The sequence below is a fragment of the Bos indicus x Bos taurus genome, chromosome 22 (genome assembly GCF_003369695.1).
Source record: "Bos indicus x Bos taurus breed Angus x Brahman F1 hybrid chromosome 22, Bos_hybrid_MaternalHap_v2.0, whole genome shotgun sequence".
Lineage (NCBI taxonomy): Eukaryota > Metazoa > Chordata > Mammalia > Artiodactyla > Bovidae > Bos > Bos indicus x Bos taurus.
This window is the reverse complement of record NC_040097.1, coordinates 52,590,607-52,612,455: the sequence shown is the minus strand read 5'-3', so window position 1 is coordinate 52,612,455 and position 21,849 is coordinate 52,590,607.

The window sequence follows — 21,849 nt, the reverse complement described above, 5'->3', positions numbered from 1 at the left end:
AAACTTTATTGCAAGATGGGCCATGAGACGTGTGTCCTACATTTGTGATATTTATGACTATTTTCAATAGAACTTTGGGTTTGGAGAGAGACAGAAAAGGAGAGTTCCGAAGTGGATATTCCCCTTTATTTCCAGGTCCCCGATGACAGCTGGATGCGAGGATTTCCTGGCTGGCCGATAGTGACCTACCTTTGATCTTGATGCTGTCTGTGGCTCCGTCAGTCTCCTCTTTTCTTGTCCTCAGGAATTCCTGGTGGACAATGGATCCGACTGCTAGTCTTGCACCGCCTCCTGACCCCACACTAGCCCGACCTCAGACGGATAAAAAATATTGTGTATTCAGCAAAAAAGTAGGGTTCTTTTGCCTTACAACTTTACATTGCCTGGAGAAAAATTCGTAATACTTGTCATTTAGCATTTCATTTGGTCTGGGTTACAAACCAACTGGTTTTGTGTGTTTTTTTTTTTTTTTTGAGATGGGGAGGGAGAAGGGGTATTTAAAATGAAATGAAAAGAATTTTCTGGATTCTGCAGCCAGAATGTCCTCTCTCATTTCTCTGCATTATTTTTTATTTTATTATAATTTTGGGCAGAAATATACTTTTATTTTCACTAATCTCTAAAATTTAGCATTTCCTTATATTTCAGATGTTGGAAACAAACCATAATAGTGTTCACAGCACCTGTGTGACATCACCAATAGAAATCATTGATATGTTCCTGTTTGATTACAGGCAGATCTTTGCATTACTTTAAGAAAGTGTATTTCGAAGTCAATTTATAATGCTATATTAAGTTCTGCCATACAACAAAGTGATTCATTTACATACATACATACACGTATTCTTTTTCATTATGGTTTATCACAGGATTTTGAATGTAGCTCACTGCGCTATATGGTAGGGCTTTGCTGTTCATCCATTTGAACATACTAGTTTGCATCTCCTGCTGCTGCTGCTAAGTCGCTTCAGTCGTGTCCGACTCTGTGTGACCCCATAGACGGCAGCCCACCAGGCTCCCCCGTCCCTGGGATTCTCCAGGCAAGAACACTGAAGTGGGTTGCCATTTCCTTCTCCAATGCATGAAAGTGAAAAGTGAAAGTGAAGTCGCTCAGTCGTGTCTGACTCTTTGCGACCCCATGGACTGCAGGCCACCAGGCTCCTCCGTCCATGGGATTTTCCAGGCAAGAGTGCTGGAGTGGGGTGCCATCGCCTAGTTCATCCCTCCTCTCCTCCTTGGCAACCACAGTCTGTTCTGTGTCTGTGAGTCTGTTTCTGTTTTGAAGATAGGTTCATTTCTGTCATATTTGAGATTCCATATCTAAGTGATGTCACATGGTATTTGTCTTTCTCTTTCTGACTTATTTCACCCAGTATGATAGTCTGTGGGTCCGTCCTACGGACAGAGGAACCTGGCAGGCCATAGTCCACAGGGTCACAAAGAGTCAGACATGACTTAGAGACTAAACAACAGCAACCATCCATGTTGCTACCAATGGCATAACTTCGTTCTTTGTACGGCTGAATAGTTTTCCACTGTACTTATGTATCTTCATCTATCTTCTTTATCTATGCATCTGTAGGTGGATGTTTAAGTTGTTTCCATGTCTTGGCTGTTTTACATAGTGCTACTCTGAAGATAGGAGTGCATGTATCTTTTTGAATTATTTTTTTCTCTGTATATATGCCCAGGGGTGGGATTGCTGGATCATATGTTAATTCTATTTTTGGTTTTCTGAGGAACCTCCATCCTGTTCTCCATAGTGGGTACACCAACTTGCATTGTAGGAGGGTTCCCTTTTCTTCACAGCCTCTGGCATTTGTTATTTGTAGACTTTTTGATGATGGCCATTCTGAAAAGTGTGAGAAAGCAACTCATTGTAGTTTTGACTTTTCATGTGCCTATTGGCTATCTGTAAATCTTCTTTGGCAAAATGTCTGTTTAGGTCTTCTGACGATTTTTTTGACTGGGTCATTTGTTTTTTGTGGAGTGCTCACTTTTCATAATGCAATCTCTCTCTTCTGAGGGCAGTCTATAATTTGTTTCTGAGCTCCAAGAGTTGTATCATAGACTCTTGCATCTAATACACTAAAGAGAAATTACTCTTTTTCTATATAGGTCAGTTATTGGTATACAATGTCAGATGGATTTTCATGAGATTCCTGAATATCATTATGAAGTGATCTGGATTTTTTTCAGATATGCTAGAGCATTGGGCTTGAAGGCTTGAGTTTTAGAGTCAGATCTGGATTTGAATCCTGGGTCTGTTGCTGCTAGCTGTGTGATACTGGGCAAGTTATTGATATTTTGCCTTTTTTCGGGGGGGGGCTGTACCAGATCTTAGTTATGACATGTGGAATCTCTTCTCGGATCAGGGATTGAATCCAGGCCCCCTGTATTGAGAGTGCAGAGTGTTAACCACTAGATCACCAGGGAAGTCCCAATATTTTGCATTTTAAAGCGTTAGTTTCCTTATTTATAAACATCTTCTAGTAGTAAAAATTAGATCATAAAGTTTCTCTAAGGATAGAATGAAATAGTGTGTGTAAAATACAACACAGGCTGTATTTTACAGGCACTATTCACTGTGACATAGTGAATAGTCATTTGACAGAGGATGTTGATATATTTCTTTCTAAGCTGGGATGAGTCCGGTAACATCTGCCTAACTTAGTAACCTTAGCTGCCCTCCTCAATTAATTCCTCACTGTAGTTTTCATGATCTCACCTCCAAATCATAATTCTCAGGGCCCCGTGAGTATATTTTAAGATGTTTCTTGGCCAGAAGATCTTCCATAGTGATTTTGTTACTCATCAACTAGGGAAGCAGATGAGGATTATAAATAATAAGCACTGAAGACAGCAAGTATATGTTCCAGAGTGAGAAGAATCAGTCCTTAGGGAAATCATCTGAACTTTAGAGTGAAAAGATAAAGAATTAATTGGAAGTGTGGGAATAATCATGGAGTTTAAAAAACCCTACTATCTCTGCAAAACTATGGGCATTCATTATGGTAAAAATGGGTTCCTGGTTGTATTTGCTCAAAGATGGAGAATGGGGTAAAAAAAGAAGCAAGAACTTTTTTTCAACAAGGAATCAAGGCTCTGAATTTTCTTGAAAAAACAAAATAGAACAAAGACAAAGAGGATTTTCTCATGCAAGGCAATTTGACAATGATAACTCAAGGCCCAAACAGATTGATTAGGGCACTAAAGACTTGAGAGGACAGAACAAGGGCCTTTTAAAATGCATTTTTAAAATTTTCTTTTTTTCTATTGATGTTATTTTATTTTTAACTTTTTATTTTGTATTGGGGTATAGCCATCTATTGCGAAGAGCAAACTTATTGGAAAAGACCCTGATGCTGGGAAAGATTGAGGGCAGGAGGAGAAGGGGGTGGCAGAGGATGAGATGGTTGGATGGCATCACCAACTCAGTGGACATGAGTTTGAACAAACTCAGGGAGATAGTGAAGGACAGGGACGCCTGGCATGCTGCAGACCATGAGGCTGCACAGTCAGACATGACTTGGCGACTGAATAAAAGAACATAGCTGATTAACAATGTTCTGATAGTTTCAGGTGAACAGTGAAGGGACTCAGTTGCCCGTATACATGTATCCATTCTGCCCCAAACTCCCTCCCATCCAGGCTTCCAAATAACGTTGAGCAGAGTTCCATGACCTATATAGTAGGTCAGAACCAGGGTCTTTTAGGAAAATCCCTGTCCCATCTCTTTTCACAGTCCTGGGTTGCAGACATGTTCTTCAGTTGATGAGATCACTGAGAAATTTCTGGTGTTTGGTGGGCTTCAGATCTCACCGAGATGCTGTTTGGGTGGCAGACAGGCTGGAAAGGTGGTGGCTAGGTAAAGGTTTTTCTGGAGGTTTCTAGAAGGATTCTTTCCTGACTTGGAGTAAGGATTTGGGAATGAGATGGAGTTGTGTACAACTGAGGGAATAGAAAATTAAATAAAATTAAGAGAGGGTAAGATAGATTTAGGGCTAGGTTTCCAAGGGCTTCCACGTGGGCTAACTCATGTAATCTCAAATGATCCTGGGTAGGGGGACGTGATGGTGCCCTATCTGTGCTCCAGGCAACAACAGTGCTCTGAGAGCTCAGTGACCTATCAGAGGTTGTTCAGCTGGTAGGTGGTAAAGCTGAGATCTGAACCTAGGTCTGCAATTCCAAAACCCATGAAAATCAGAATTCTGGTCAGTTTTCCCTCTTCCTCCTCAAGGAAAATTAAGAAAAGAAAGAAATATATGAAAAAGGGGAAATGAAATAAATGAATGTGTTAGAATGTCCAAACACTGAGGATTCATATTGTGTGAAAAAAGACAGAGAGGGAATTTGAACCATCCATGGAAAACTCCTTCCCCTAAGAACGTCGATGAAAACCAGTAAAACAAAAGAACAACAACAAAAACCCTAACAAAGCAAAGTCTGTGGATATGTCCAAGAAGGTATGAACCAGGGCACTGAGTTTTTCTAGGTCTGGCTCATCTGCTCCTACAATCACGGTGAAGCGATCGTGAAGTGAAGAAGATGCTGAAAGCTATAATGACAGATTTTGAAAAATGGCAAAGATACTGCAAACTAAAAGTGAATATCTCTTGAATAGATTTAAATTTCCTTGTAAGAGAATGGAGCAAATACCAGGAGAAAAGAAATCTGGAGTCGTATGGAGGATAATGAAATCATCAGCAACAGGCAAGCTGAGAGCTGAAAACAAAGAATCTTGCCCCCAAAACCTGATAGCCTCTCACCGATGGAATTATAAAATCAGTGGGCAAAGGGAAAATAAATTTAATGTATTGAATATTTGGTAACACATAGCAAGGTGGAGAAAAGGCAGGTTCGTTGAGCAGAACATTTCAGCAAAGTATTTGACACTACGTTGGGATGGATTTTTCTTTTAAAAAGTTACTTGAGTTAGACTAAATTTTGTTAGAATTGCTCTCAGCATGCCTGCAGGTGGCTATTCCAACATATTTTGGATATCATAAAGGATCATGACATTATAAAAGGACAGGTGAAACCGCCCCCCCTCACTTTGAGATTATTGCAAACTAAAAAGAAACTATTCCCATTTTGGTTTGACCCCAGATGGATTGTTTCCTGCTTAAAAGACATCTTATGTAAGACATCTTTATCTCTTAACTTTACTCCTATGATGATATGATAATGTGTCCCTAGTTGCTCTTTCCTGGGAAACACTCAAAGCTTCTACTAGTCTTACTGGGAAAACCACAGAAAGAGATCCATAGAGGTCTTGGATGGCATGTTTAGAGCCTTAGTGGAGTTTTGCTTCAGTTTGTGACTGATGAGTTTTCAAAAGCAGCTTTCATAGAGTATCACTGAAGTTTGATGTAAGTGGAGGTGACAGATATAAATGACTTAAATGAAAAACAAGCTGTCCTGTTCTCTATTATATTATAAATCAGAATACAAAGTGCTAATCTTTGTGATAGTTTTCCCTGGTGGCTCAGTGTTAAAGAATCTGCCTGCCAATGCAGGAGATGCAGGTTCAATTCCTGGGATGGGAAGATCTCCTGGAGAAGGAAATGGCAACTCACTCCAGTATTCTTGCCTGGCGAATTCCATGGACAGAGGAGCCTGGCGGGCTACAGTCCGCAGTCCACAGTTTGATTAAACAAACAAAAAATCCCCCACTTATTAGAGGGACAGAAGAAAAGATTATTTGTTGGATTTATTGTCCCTTCCAAATGTCAATATCTTTAACTTTGCATATATTAATAACTTTGGGGAAAAATCCTCAGGTCTGGGAAGGCTGGATTTGGGTGATCAGACTTAGTGAGACATTTGGAAAAAAGGCTCATTAAACCATTCCCTCAGTAATCATCAGTGAGTGGTCAATGTGGGCAAAGCACTGTGGTAGGCATGTGAATTATATAGGATTTGATAACACGCAACCCAAAGAACTCTTTCCTATGATGGACAAAGATGGGCTTGGTGCATTCCTTGTATCTTACAAGGCTTCACATATGCAGTGATCCAACTTTTCTGTACTCGGGTAGAGTAACTCGAAGGTGTTTTCTTGGGTGATGCTCGTGTCTGCAGGTAGAACATGCAAAGGCAGAAACAGATGTTTTTGCACAGTCCAACCGTTCACCTCTTTGTGTTTCTCCTTGTGCTGATCTAGAGCCAGCTTATTCTGGTTGGTGAGAACGGATTTTGTGCATTTCTTTCCAACTTCTTGTCTGGTGATATCACACTAGTAGCTTCTAACTGGCCACAATGAGAGTATTTATACCATCAGTTCAGTTCAGTTCAGTCGCTCAGTCATGTCCAACTCTTTGCAACCCCATGAATCGCAGCATGCCAGGCTTCCCTGTCCATCACCAACTCCCAGAGTTCACTCAGACTCACATCCATCAAGTCAGTGATACCATCCATCCATCTCATCCTCTGTCGTCCCCTTCTCCTCCTGCCCCCAATCCCTCCCAGCATCAGGGTCTTTTCCAATTAGTCAACTTTTCGCATGAGGTGGCCAAAGTACTGGAGTTGCAGCTTCAGCATCATTCTCTCCAAAGAAATCCCAGGGCTGATCTCCTTCAGAATGGACTGGTTGGATCTCCTTGCAGTCCAAGGGACTCTCAAGAGTCTTCTCCAGCACCACAGTTCAAAAGCATCAATTCTTCGGCACTCAGCCTTCTTCACAGTCCAACTCTCACATCCATACATGACCACAGGAAAAACCATAGCCTTGACTAGATGGACCTTTGTTGGCAAAGTAATGTCTCTGCTTTTGAATATGCTATCTAGGTTGGTCATAACTTTCCTTCCAAGGAATAAGTGTCTTAATTTCATGGCTGCAGTCACCATCTGCAGTGATTTTGGATCCCCAAAAAATAAAGTCTGACACTGTTTCCACTGTTTCCCCATCTATTTGCCATGAAGTGATGGGACTGGATGCCATGATCTTTATTTTCTGAATACTGAGCTTAAAGCCAACTTTTTCACTCTCCACTTTCACTTTCATCAAGAGGCTTTTTAGTTCCTCTTCACTTTCTGCCATAAGGGTGGTGTCATCTGCATATCTGAGGTTATTGATATTTCTCCCGGCAATCTTGACTCCAGCTTGTGCTTCTTCCAGTCCAGCATTTCTCATGATGTACTCTGTATATAAGTTAAATAAGCAGTGTGATAATATATAGCCTTGATGTACTCCTTTTCCTATTTGGAACCAGTCTATTGTTCCATGTCCAGTTCTAACTGTTGCTTCCTGACCTGCATACAGGTTTCTCAAGAGGCAGGTCAGATGGTCTGGTATTCCCATCTCTTTCAGAATTTTCCACAGTTTATCGTGATCCATATAGTCAAAGGCTTTGGCATAGTCAGTAAAGCAGAAATTCTGGAACTCTCTTTCTTTTTCCATGATCCAGCGGATGTTGGCAATTTGATCTCTGGTTCCTCTGCCTTTTCTAAAACCAGCTTGAACATCAGGAAGTTCATGGTTCACGTATTGCTGAAGTCTGGCTTGGATAATTTTGAGCATTACTTTACTAGCATGTGAGATGAGTGCAATTGTGTGGTAGTTTGAGCATTCTTTGGCATTGCCTTTCTTTGGGATTAGAATGAAAACTGACCTTTTTCAGTCCTGTGGCCACTGCTGAGTTTTCCAAATTTGCTGGCATATTGAGTGCAGCACTTTCATGGCATCATCTTTCAGGATTTGAAAGAGCTCAACTGGAATTCCATCACCTCCACTAGCTTTGTTCATGGTGATGCTTCCTAAGGCCCACTTGACTTCACATTCCAGGATGTCTGGCTCTAGATGAGTGATTACACCATCGTGATTATCTGGGTCAGCAAATACCACACATCAGAGCTTTCCCCCCCTTCTCCTGATCTGGCTTACCAACACCACACTGGATGAGAATCACCCTGAGGATGGAATGAAATTGAGGACCCCATAGCTGGTTCCCCTCAACAAAAGGGGATTATAGTTCTTGTTTTCTCAAGGCTGATGCCATGGTTTCTAGAACCCCTTAGGTAACCTCCTAGATTTATCAGTGGAAGTTGTCTCACTTCTCCTGGAAATTTTTTCACTGTCTATGATCCTATTTATTTCTTCTCTAACCTTCCAGCCACCCCAGTGGTCAGGGACTGAAGCCCTAATAGCAATGATAAACCTTCCCCTTACTTGATTTTTGACAAATCTTAGATGCTGGGATCTTTTTCATCGCATGGACATGAAAGCTGGTGTCAAGATCATGTGGGAATCTAACAGAGCTATTTAAAACATGGAGAATGACCCTTATCATGAAGTTTCTAGTAGACAAGAGCACGCTTTTATGGGAAGAATTTGGTGGGTAGTTATGTCTACAGTAACAGTGAAAACTGCTTAGTAAGTCAAACATTTCCGTCATCAGTATCATCAATTTACATGCATATGTAGATTGGTTAATAGTATTTTTTCTCTGTAGAGCTATGCAGTAGAGGGCAGCCTGGTTAGGTAACTACTATGTGGCCACTTTTACATATGTGTGCACAAGCACATGCGCACATGTGCACACACGCACACACACACACGCACAGGATGGGTAGTGTCAGGGATGCTGTAGTGGGCCCCACAAGCCACATTACCTTAGTAATTTTCTGGAGACACTCAGCTCACAGACACAGAACTGCAGTTTACAAGAAGCCATCCATCTGCTTCAAAGCCGTTCAGGAAAAGAATCCATTTTCTTGAATACAAATCCTCTTTGTCTTGTGATGTATAAATCATCCCTTCAGAAGAAGCCTTGTGAGGTATCAATTCCAGGCATCCTCTCAAAATACCATCCCTCAGCGCAGCCTCACAATGGAGGCTAATCCTCTGTGGCCACCCAAAGGCAGATTCATCCCACTTTTCACTGAATACCCCGTCAAAAGCCCTCTGAGGTCATCTTAGCAATCAGGATGGACTATCAGGATCAGAATGACCTTAGCTGGCTGTGGTTGTCTGAAGAGGAAGAGAGCAGAGTGGTGAGTCTGTCTGACTCAGTGATTTCAAATTAGTGAGTCTCTGTTTTTTAAAAAAATTTATTTATTTTTGACTGTGTTGGCTCTTAGTTGCCACATGTGGGATCTTTCCTTGTTGTGCATGGGTTTCTCTCTAGTTGTGAACATGGGCTTAATTGCCCCATGGCATGTGGGATCTTCATTCCCTGGCCAGGGATCAAACCCTTGACCCCTGCATTGTAAGGTGGATTCTTAAGCACGGGACCACCAGGAAAGTCCCCAGTGATACCCTTAATGAACAAACTTACTGAGGATCTTTCTACAGGAGAGTGATGTAGCTGTATACACTCAGCTGACAGCTGGGTCCTTACTCCTCCTTGGAGGAGTCCCTACTCATCATCTGGAGGTGAAGGGTAATGTCAAGCCTCTCTATGTGTAGTCTGGTTGTTAGGACACAGAATATGGTAATGGTCTCTCTCCAGATTCGCTGGGTTACATTTTTATCAGTTTTGTTTGCCCATCTTCAGCTGCTAACCTGAGGACTGCTCCCAGATGGGTAGAGCAACCTCACCCGGAGATGCCTTGAAATTATATCCTCCCCCCTTACTTTGGAGCAGCAGATAGTGAAGACTGACTATTGGGGTTGGGTGGGTGGGAGCTTCCAAAATCCCTTTCTCTTGCCTCAAGGTAGGGCAGCCTCCAGGGTCCAATTTGTGTTCCAGAGCTCCCTGTGGGGTGGAGTTAAGGATAGATTTCATCTGAAACTCTCAGTTTTACTTAGTTCCTGCCTCATCTTTCTCCTCTTGCTCCCTTGTAGGTTTCTTCTGGGAGTTCCCTGTAGACTTCCACCATAAGCCGCTTGCACACAAATCCCAGTCTTGGTCTTTGCTTTTAGGAAACCCAACTTCACCAGGTCCATCTCAAGCTGATTCAGTGATCTTGCAGGGAGTGATCTCTTCTCAGAGTGAAGGGGTTGTGGTTAATTCCATGTGGTCCTGAAGTTCAGTTTACATGTGTGATTGAGGGCAATTGTAACCTCTCTGGCCTTGATGGCTGTTAATTTTGTGCATAATGTACTTGATTGAAACTTTGGTCTAATACCTGTGGCTGCCTGTGTTACATGTGAATTGGGTGCTTCCAAGGAGTCTCTCACAGATATCCCTCTGTGACTTACTGTCTCTGTTCACTGGATGGCTTGCTTAGGCATAAGAAGGCATCTTGCCCTCAAGGAGGCTTCTGTTTAATTGGGCAATGGACATACACACCCAAATGAGGTCTTTTGCAGAAGCAACCTGGTGAATGTATCCACAGCATATACTCTGGGTAGGAGTTTAGAGGCTTCTGAAACCACTTTGGGTTGAATATAACAAGGAAGACATTTTGATGAGTGGATTTAAATTGGGCTTAGGAGAAGGAGTGAAGGATAAGGAGAGATCATTGGCTCAAGGCTGGAGAAGTCTTTGAGCCCTCTGCCAGCAGTACTTACTACCACACTTGAGAGTAATAAGGTGAAATTCAGCATCTCTTTCATTGCAGAGGACCTTCCAAGAAGGGCACATGGTACTATTGGGCTTTCCCACTCCCTTTGAAGTTGACATGGCCATGTGACTTGTTTTGGCCAATGAAATGTGAGGAAACATGCATCACTTCTGGGCACACTTTTTAGAGCCAGTGTATGGCTCTCCATCTTCCTTTCTCTTACTGCTGTCATCATGGGAACACATGAGGAGATAAAGTCTCTGTTTGAAGCATGCCTCTCTTTTCAGAAAATACTTTGGAAGCAAATATGTCATGTCCCTGGATAAGTCACCTGCCCTGTGACTTATGAAATGATGTGATAATGTGATTTCAAAATGATGGGAGCTGAGCTGCTAGGTTCTTTCTAGCTTTTTTTGATTCTTTGATGGAGGACCAGCATAAACATTTAGCTAGGCAGTTGTCTCTTCTTGGAAACACGAAGAAATGGGGGACCAGAAGCATCTTCTACAGAAAAGAAATATCAATAGTTCATTGTAATTTCAATGGATAAAAATCTATCGAAACAGGAAAAATACAGTTAAATGTTCTTTGCTTCTGTTATACAACTTTAAGTGTAGACCCTGACTCCATAGAAATTTGTCCTCTCAAAAAGCCAAAATGGTAGTACTTAGGAATTGTGAAAAATTTAATTAATGAACATATTTGCAGCTCAGATGAATGTTTCAGGGAGGTGAGAGGTCTCATTTATCCCTTTGGGTGTAGTTGTGTGTTTGATATTGTGTAAACTTCAGTTTCTTTATTTTAATATTTTGTGCAGAGGAACATCTGTTGTTCAGACTCGTTTCTCTAGGACTGTTATGAATGTGCTTCTCCAGGCCTATTTTGCTTTCTGTCTTCCCAGATTGAGCCATCAATCTCTTTCTCCGCTGTTTTGTGCATCATTAGAAGCCATGCTGTGTGTAGAAATGCTGCTCACGTGTTGAGTTCTTGTTGCTTCTGTGCCATACTTCTTGCCTCCTTCTCAGCCCAGCAGGAAATTACCTTCTGCTCAAATGATCTCCTTTCCTTCCCTTATACCACCATCATTTTAGTAGGTTTTTCTCTTTCTGGATGATCTGAAGGGATCCTTATGCTGACAGTTTATGGCAGAGTCTCATGGCCACATAGAGACATAGTTTTCATCTTGAGTTAAAGAAAGGGATCTTGAGCCTTCTGAAATCATCGTCTGTTTAATTATAGAGGACAGCCTTCTGTTACTCCATTTATACCCAGATTTTGTAGAATTTACACTTCTGTTAACTGGGTGTTAAAATAGGACTCTTTCTTTCTTAGTTTCCATAGAGGTGGCGAAAATCTAGGCACCGAAATAATAGATGCTACACCTCCTTTCTAAGTGAGGTGCTAGACCACCTCAGTAGGGTTGTGAAGAGGTAATTGGGAAGCAGTGTTGTGATCCTTAATCAACCTCCAACTCAAGGATAAAATGCAATTGAGTTTGAAAAGGCTAAGTGAGAGAATGTCTTTGAAGAAATGTGATGGAGTGCTCTGGCATTTCCCCACTATGTCTCTGTTGGGGGACGAGAAACAATGCCTATGTGTACTGAGAGGTAATTGAAGGAGACCCCTTGGAGCCTTGCCATGTATTCTTTGGAATTTAGGGTCCCCAGTGGACTGGTGGCTGACTCATGCCTGAAAGGGCAGCACAGGAGAGGCAGGTGGAGCAGCCTGGCTGGCATTGGAGGGAAGAAAGATCGTGGTGTTGGGAAATAGCACTTCTCCACCAATGTCAGTGGTCATTAAAGTTGCCTTGATGGGGTAGTGGGATTTTGGAGTTCACTCAAGAGGATGAATGGGTGCATGGAAGGGCTGAGGAGCCTTGGGCAGGGTGCGGACCAACTGCCTGGAGCCCAGAGGTGGAGGAAGGAGGAAGAGCAGCGCTGCCTCCAGTAAGAGGAGCAATCCAGTGTCCTAGAGTGGAAACTCCTTGAAACCTGTGGAAGAAGTCCGTGAGAGAGTAGTTTTTGAGCATTAGTCAGCCACTTGGCACCGTTCTCTCCTTATTAGAGGAACAACTCATCTTTGAGTGACTTTAAAGGGAGGCAGGGGCTGCCCTCCTAGCTCAGTTGGTAAAGAATCCACCTGCAATGCAGGAGACCTGGGTTCAATTCCTGGGTTGGGAAGATCCCCTGGAGAAGGAAATGGCAACCCACTCCAGTATTCTTGCCTGGGAAATCCCATGGACAGAGGAGACTGGTGGGCTACAGTCCATGGGGTCTCAAGAGTTGGATACGACCTAGTGATTAAACCACCAAAGGGAGGCAAGGAAGAAAGTTGCTTTCTGCATGTGCATGTTGAATCTGGTTATATCGGTGTGGTTTTCCTACATGTTGATAATACACTTATTATCATGAATTATTTGTTAGAGTCTGTGGTCTTTTGGAGTTTCTGTTTGTCCTCATGGAAACCCACTTACTAAGCACAACCCAATGGACTGTATGCTCAGATCTTCACCCAGTAGAAGCACAGAAAGATGTAGGTGGGGTTTTGAAATGTTAATATTTCCATTTTTGTTCCAGCCTTAGTTTCTATAAATGAGATGGAGCAGAACAAGTGCCTAATTCCTTACTTTGCCAAAAATGCAGCTCCCTTTCCCACCGGAAGGCAAAAGTGGCTCCGGTCAGTTTAATTTTACAGAAAAAATATTTATTTACTTGTCTGCACGGGGTCTTAGTGGAGGCATGTGTGATCCAGTTCCCTGAGCAGGGATTGAACCGGGGGCCCCAGAATTGGCCGTACTGAGTCTTAGCCACTGGACCACCAGGGAAGTCCCACCAGTCAGTTTAGACTTGACATGACGGTTTCCTAACTTCTGTTGAATGGAAGCGGTGTGAGGAGGAGGTTGGATAGGAAAAGTGGGACCAGACCATGAAGGCCACGTGCAAGGGTTTAGATCTATGTTTTTCACCCGAATAATTTATGATACCCTTAAATTGCCAACATCTGCTGGATCATGGAAAAAGCAAGAGAGTTCCAGAAAAACATCTATTTCTGCTTTATTGAGTATGCCAAAGCCTTTGACTGTGTGGATCACAATAAACTGTGGAAAATTCTGAAAGAGATGGGAATACCAGACCTCCTGACCTGCCTCTTGAGAAGCCTGTCTGCAGGTCAGGAAGCAACAGTTAGAACTGGACATGGAACAACAGACTGGTTCCAAATAGGGAAAGGAGTACATCAAGGCTGTATATTGTCACCCTACTTATTTAACTTCTATGCAGAGTACATCATGAGAAATGCTGGACTGGAAGAAGCATAAGCTGGAATCAAGATTGCTGGGAGAAATATCAATAACCTCAGATATGCAGACGACACCACCCTTATGGCAGAAAGTGAAGAGGAACTAAAGAGCCTCTTGATGAAAGTGAAAGAGGAGAGTGAAAAAGTTGGCTTAAAGCTGAACATTCAGAAAACGAAGATCATGGCATCTGGTCCCATCACTTCATGGGAAATAGATGGGGAAACAGTGGAAATGGTGTCAGACTTTATTTTTGGGGGCTCCAAAATCACTGCGGATGGTGACTGCAACCATGAAATTAAAAGATGCTTACTCCTTGGAGGAAAAGTTATGACCAACCTAGACAGTATATTAAAAAGCAGAGACATTACTTTGCCAACAAAGGTCCGTCTAGTCAAAGCTATGGTTTTTCCAGTGGTCATGTATGGATGTGAGAGTTGGACTGTGAAGAAAGCTGAGCGCCGAAGAATTGATGCTTTTGAACTGTGGTGTTGGAGAAGACTCTTGAGAGTCCCTTGGACTGCAAGAAGATCCAACCAGTCCATTCTAAAGGAGATCAGCCCTGGGTGTTCTTTGGAAGGAATGATGCTAAAGCTGAAACTCCAGTACTTTGGCCACCTCATGGGAAGAGTTGACTCATTGGAAAAGACTCTGATGCTGGGAGGGGTTGGGGGCAGGAGGAAAAGGGGACGACAGAGGATGAGATGGCTGGATGGCATCACTGACTCAATGGACATGAGTTTGAGTGAACTCCGGGAGTTGGTGATGGACAGGGAGGCCTGGTGTGCTGCGATTCATGGGGTCGCAAAGAGTCGGATACAACTGAGTGACTGAACTGAACTGAACTAACTTTATCTTTTGGATAAAAAATTCTCACAATGTCTCAGTGTTGACAAATGATTTCACTGTAATTTAGCCTAAATATACACATCTCTGAAACCAGGCTTAGAGTCATATTTATAAGTCTTACACAACTATGAAACCAAAGAAAATTTGTAAATCGTATTCAAGTAAAACTGCAATCTAAACAGAAAATAAAATAAAAAATGAGTTCCGTGTGTCAGATCGAGTTGTTTTGGGGAAGCAAAATTGCCACTCTCAATGTGACAATGACACTTGCATCAGTAGAGTGCTTTGAACTTGACCTACCTGTACTGTATGTTAGAAATGACTCCAGAGCTCACCATTCTTCTTGATTTAAACACTCTGGAAGCTTAATTTGGACAGGTATGTGAAGTAGTTCAACCTTCCTTTGGCCCTGAGGCATCATTTATTCCCTGTTTGTCTCTGAACTGTCCCTCATTAGCCTGGGGAAATTAAACTCCTACTACCTGGAGCCCACGTGATTGTTAACGAGTACAAATGTGGGCACTAAAATTTCAAGGTAGCGCTTGGGTTTAAAGTGGAAATCCAGATGATCCAGAATGTAATGACATTAAAAATTGTAGGTATTATTAAAATGAAAAGAGGAAAAATATTCTTACCAAGATTTTGAAGTCCTTGTCTGAAGACCTCCAAGGTCTCCAGCCGGGAACTCAGATGTTATTCTAGAGATGATTTAGGTATTTAGAATGCTTTTAGGGACAAGACTGGAAGGTCACCAGACGGAAGGCAGAGAAGAGCAAGGAGTTTGAGACAAGACATCCTAAAGGCCAACAGACACTGGGCTCAGGTTGGCAGTAGACAGATGGGTGGGAGCTACCGAGGGGGCTTCACCCGTGACCGCTCATTATGCTGAGACAGCTGTTGGGAATATCCGGTGTCTATGGTTACCACTGTGTCCTCCAGGAATTACCCTCAGTGACCTTGGGAACTGTTATCCCCAGCTGACGCCCCACCCTAGGTATCCACTGATGGATTGGCTGATGGGGGATACAAAGACTTCAACTCGGGACAACACTGAAGGGCCATTAGAGCTCCAGAGCCGTGTGTAGGGTCAGCTGAGGCCTCATTTCAACTTGTTTGGATGCCAAGCTTCTCTCTCTGCCCAATCCTGTCATCTTCCCTCCCTGTAGATGTATCTCCCAAGAGTTCTTCCCAATGAAAAGTCTGCTTGCAATTCCTTATCTGAGAATCTGATTCTAGAGCCCCCCAGCTAAGGCTGATATCACCAGAGCCCGCAGACAGAACCAGTGGGCATGTTCACTGATGCACCTCCAGCGCTCAGCCCAGTGCCTGGAGAGTGATGTGTGATCTGGAAACACCAGAATGAATGAACGAAAGATGACTTTGGCAAAATCAAGAATGATTTCCAAATGTACTAGTGGTAGAGAATGTGCCTGCCAGTGCAGGAGATATAAGAGATGTGGGTTCAATCCCTGGGTCAGGAAGATACCCTGAAAGAGGGCATGACAATCCACTCCGGTATTCTTGCCTGGAGAATCCCATGGACAGAGGAGCCTGGTGAGCTACAGTCCATGGGGTCACAAAGAGTTGGACATAACTGAAGTGACTTAGCTGGCAAGGATGACCATCAAGATTCTGACCTTGAATACTGATCAGATGATGGGTCACTGTGGGGGAATATGATGACTTTAGATACTACAGGTTCTCTTGTGTATGTTCACTGACTCATCCTGCGGTTTCTTCTTGGCCCTGATTTCACTCCCTGTCTCCTCCCCTCTAAAGACACATAGTGTGGTTTCCTGGAGGTGGCTAGTGTTTCAGGACATTTCAAATGAAGTGCGGGGTGTCAGTGAGGATGAGGTCTGTTGACAGGGCCCTGACAGCCCCATCTGGCCATCTGAGCTGAGATTCCAGGTCTTCTGTTGGCCTGCAGGTGTCTGTGAATCACGGCCTGCACTCCGCAGTGATGAGTACAAATTTAATGGCCTCGTTGCACAGCAATACATAAAGTGACAATAGTTAGATTGGATGAGGGGAGGAAATGCTCTGTTCTTTGAGCCTTCCAAATGCGTTCCAAATGTCATTTCTGGAGGTGTTCGGGGAGTGCTTTCATGGTAGAGAGAGGAGCATTACCATTTTAACGAGCCCAGTCTCCCTGTAGTTTATGGCTTCCTTCCACCCACGGCAAATCTGATGGGCAATTGCTTTCCCTCTTCAGGTGGCCTTTCTGGGCTCTGAGATTAGGTCAGATACTCCTTCCCACTGTCAGGCAGCCTCATAAAGCTCCTTGATTTAATTGGAATTCCAGGCCATTAAGTAGTGGCCTAATTTGTTGCCTTGGACTGCTTCTCCTATTAACTTTGCCAAAGGTAAGAAGTAAACTGGATGTGAGTATGGGTCCTCTCCTGTGTTATGTTTCTTAAAGGGTCAGATTTGTATTTCTAGAAGGGAGAAGCCTTGAGTCTATTTCAAGGGGGAGGAGCACAGGGAATTGGGGTGGAGATACTTCAGTAAAACAGAATTATGGAAATGGGGAGGTGGCTGGGCACTTGTAGAGAATCAGGCAGCCCCTCTCTGCACATTATAAGCGGGGTGTAGGGGGTGTTACAAGTCTTAAATTATCGGGCTGACTTAGGGTACAGAGTTGACTGCAATCTGGGCCAACTGAGGTTACCAAATGGGAAGGTTTTGTAGGATTTGTGAGGTTTCCCTTTTTAGAACAGGCTCCATTTCCCTTGGCAGTAGAACCCCTGGGCAAGGGATTGAGGAAGAAAGTTAAGCTGTTGGTCCAGGTTCCTTACTTATTTTTTCCTTTTTAAAAATCAGAGGTGATTGTTTTACAATGTTGCATTAGTTTCTGCTGTACAACAATGTGAATCAGCCTTAAATATACATAGATGCCCTCCCTCTGGAACCTCCCGCCCTCTCCCCATCACACTCCTCTGGGTCATCACAGAACACCGAGCTGAGCTCCCTGTGCTAGACAGCAGCTTCCCACTAGCTGTCTATTTTACAAAAACGGTAGTCTGTATATGTCAATGCCATTCTGTCCAGATTCCCTCTCCCTGATGTATGGGTCACTTGACAAGGCCTGTCACCTTTCCCATACTAAGCGATGTCAGTGAATTACAACTGCCACACGAAATCTTAATAACGGTATGAACTTCCAAGGTTATTAGGACTAGTTTGAGAAGGGTCTTCAGCCAGTGGAATTGGAGTTTCTGATCACATTCTGGCTGAACGCTAAGCTTTCCAAACACGAGGGACTCACAGAGGACCCAGCTCACTATAACCTATGATTGTGGTCGTTATTGATGTTCAGGCTGCCTGCTGCAGGTCTTTCCCTAGAGTCTGCTTTCAAGATAGCGAGAGCTCTAGATGGCATTTGGTACCAGCCACTGCCCATGGACTGTCACTCTGGGTAAATCCCTTAGTCTTCTTGGATCCCTCAAACAAAGCTAATCTGCCATCTGACATCTGGGCTTGTCACCTTTAATTCCAGGCTTCTGTGCTGCTGTCTCCAAGGAAATAAAGGGATGGATTTCTCTTCTGCTCTCACTGTTATTCCACTCGTGGGCTTCTGCCCCAAGGGGCATGAAGCTGCCGTCAACTTTTCTATTTAACAGTGCAAAGTCATTCCTGAGTTTCTGACCCGCTCATTTTGCAGGTTTTAATTCTGGGGTAAAAGAATCCTGTGGCAACAAAGCAGCTTCTTCTTCTTCTTTTTTTTAGCTATTTATTTATTTCACTGCACCAGGATCTTTAGTTGTAGAATGTGAACTCTTAGTTGAAGCATAGTGCTGTGACTAGGGATTGAATCCAGCTCCCTGCATTGGAAGTGCTGAGTCTTATCCACTGGGCCACCAGAAAAGTCCCCCAAACAGCTCCTTTTTAGAAGCTGTTACTGTTAGAAAGTTTATGACAGTTCAGAAAGACTGAAAAAGCAACTGTTTCCTCATGCTGGAATTTCAGGTATTGAAGACGGTTGTGGGGGAAGTACTCTGAGGCAGAGGAGCTGTTTCCAGGGTTCCCCTGACTTCTCCCTTCACCCCTCATCCTGAGGCTGGAGAGGGTGGGTTTGTTCTGTCCTGTCCTCAGTCTTTTGGTGATGGGGCAGATGGCCTGGCTGGGCGATAGATCTGTTTTGTCCAGGGGACACAGTCATGTGTCAGGAAGAGTGTCTGTAAACATGAGTCTCCTCTGGGGCCTTGGGATACTGTGGTCCAGAGGTTAATCAATACACTGAAATGTGTATGCGCCAGAGAAAGGGGAAAATGTATGAATCTGTTGTTGTTGTTCAGTCGCTAAGTTGTGTCTGACTCTTTGTGACCCTATGTACTAAATCTACCCATCTACATATATAAATTTATGCACACACACAGTATTCTGTGTATATGTATACATGTGTGTCTGTATATACACGTATGTATGTGTGTGTGTTTGTGTGTGCTCAGTTACTCAGTCCTGTCAGACTCTTTGTGACCCCTTGGACTGTAGCTCACCAGGCTCCTCTGTCCGTGGGATTTCCCAGACAAGAATACTGGAGTGGGTTGCCATTTCCTTCTCCAGGGGATCTTCCCCACCCAGGGACTGAAACCCATCTCCTGCATTGGCAGGTGGATTCTTTACCACTGAGCCACCTGGGAAGCCCGTGGGTGTGTGTGTGTGTGTCAAAGTGCCTCAGTGGTGTCCAACTCTTTGCGACCCCATGGACTATAGCCTGCCAGGCTCCTCTGTCCATGGAATTCTCCAGGCCAGAATACCGGAGTGGGTGGCTGTTCCCTTCTCCAGGGGTTCGTCCTAACCCAGGGGTCGAACCTACGTCTCCTGCATTGCAGGTGGATTCTTTACTATCTAAGCGACCAGGGAAGCCCATCCTGCAATATATATGCATATTGCAGTAGAGCAATCTCACCAGCTAAACCAACTGAGCCTGAGAAGAGTTACAGGAATATGGAATAGTTGGTGTAGGAAAGTTAAAAGTCCATCCCTGGCCTCATGACCAGTGACAGAAACAAGGAGTATAGCAGCTCCTTCTATTTTCTTGCTTGCTCTGTTTTGCATGTATTTACTTTTTAGCCGTTTTCTTTCCTTCACTATCCTAAGATGTCTTGCTGGTAGTGAACCACGCAGTTTAATCCTCAGGTTACAATTTAACCCAAGGTGGGAACCTGGCAGAACCGAAGGATAGTTGAAGATGGCTCAGTGATGGATGGGGCTTTGGCTCTTCCCTTCTGGGGCGAGGTGAGATGCGTCTGTTTGTATGAGAGATAGCTGCTTGTGTTGGACATTGTTGCTGTTGGAAGCTTACATATGTGTCAGGTGTATTTGGAGTGCTGAAGGGGTGGAAACTGTGGTCGGTAGGGTGGATTGGTTCTCTCAACTGACACTCTATTTTCTTTCCAGATGTAGATGTTGGAATGTTCCCGCCCCATTCCCAAGACTCTTGCCACCAGTTGGTTCTGTGAACCAGTTAGGTTCTGCTGATTAGATGCACTTGTGGAAAACTAGAAGGTGGAAGGGATTCAGGGTTTGTTTTGCTCCTGGCTAATGAGGTCATAAAACTGCGCATGCCTGGAGGCACCAGTGGCCGCAGGCCTCTGCAGTTCCACGTGTGGTCCTCAGCTTCTGGGTCTCTCAGGCCATTGTGGCAGGAGCCCTGAGGGGAACAGCTTCCTGGCCTCTGGGTCACTCTTCCGTGTCGAACTCAGCAGTCTTGTGGTAGGCCTGCATCTTCTGTTTCACTTCTAGGATTTGGTAAGGTAAGCACCTAATACTTAATATAGTGCATACGGGCTCAGTTGCTTCAGTTGTGTCCAGCCCTTTGTGACCCACAAGGCCCCTCTGTCCATGGGATTCTCCAGGCAAGAATACTGGAGTGGGTTGCCATGCCCTCCGCCCGTGGATCTTCCCAACCCAGAGATCCAACCTGCATCTCCTGCATTGCGGGTGGATTCTTTACCCACTGAGCCACCTGGGAAGCCCACTTAATACAGTAAATATCTTTTATTTTATATTTATTTGTATTTCAATATTGTTGATTTACAGGTTGCGTTAGTTCCAGGTATACAACAAAGTGATACACACACACACACACACACACACACACACGGGGAAGGGAATGGCAACCCACTCCAGTATTCTTGCCTGGAGATTCCATGGACAGAGGAGCATAGTGGGCTACAGACCATGGGGTCACAAAGAGTCAGACATGACTGAGCAACTAACACAGACATATATATATATATATATATATATATATATATATATGTATATGTCCTTTTCCATAAGTTTGCTTCCTAGGTCTGTGGGTCTATTTCTGTTTTGTATGTCTTAGTACGATCATCTCTAGGTCCGTGCATGTTGCTCTGTATGGCGTATCTTCACTCTTCTTTATGCCTGAGTAGTATTCCATCGTCTGTGTGTATCTTCTTTATCCATCCCTCCGTTGATGGACCTTTAGGTTGTTCCCATGTCTTGACTGTTGTGAATAGCGCTGCTCTGAACACAGGGGTGCATGTACCTTTTTGAATTATACTTTTGTCTGGATATATGCCCGGGAGTAGAACTGGTGGATCATATGACAGTTCTGTTTTTAGTTTTCTGAGGAACACCCACCCTGTTTTCCGTGGTGGTTGCACTGACTTATATTCGCACCAACAGTGTAGAAGAGTTCCTGGGCCTGGCTGTTTAAAGCAGTGGAGTGAGTCCAGTGGACTGAAGATGAAATGGCAGAGGGAAGCAGATCACTCCAAGCCCTGCAGGCAGGGGAGGGTCTTGGGTTTAAGCCGAAGCACACGGGGAAATCTTTGAAAGCTTCAAGCCTGAAAGTGACATGAAGTCTCCAGTTGCCACAGGAAGAATGATCTAGAGGGGCGAGCATGGAAGAAGGTACTGCTACTGAGGAGGCTGCTGCAAGAGTCCGGGAGAGAGACGCTGCTTGTAATAGAGATGGAGGCAGGTAGACCAATTCAAGATGAAATTTGCAGGTAGAATGATCTTTTATTGAACCGACCAAATATTGTTTATCTTTTTCTCTTAATTAAAAGACTTCTCAGCATACAATAAAATGGACTTTTTTTGGGTGTCTGGGTCAAAATATGGGTCTAAATATTGTAACACCTCTAGATTCATGTGACTAGCACCACACCTAGGATTCAGAACAGCTTCATTACCCCTCACAAAGTCCTCCTTGTGCTAATCTTTTGTAGTCACACCCAACCCCTTCACTCCTGACAGAGCTAGAAGGGTGGGAGACT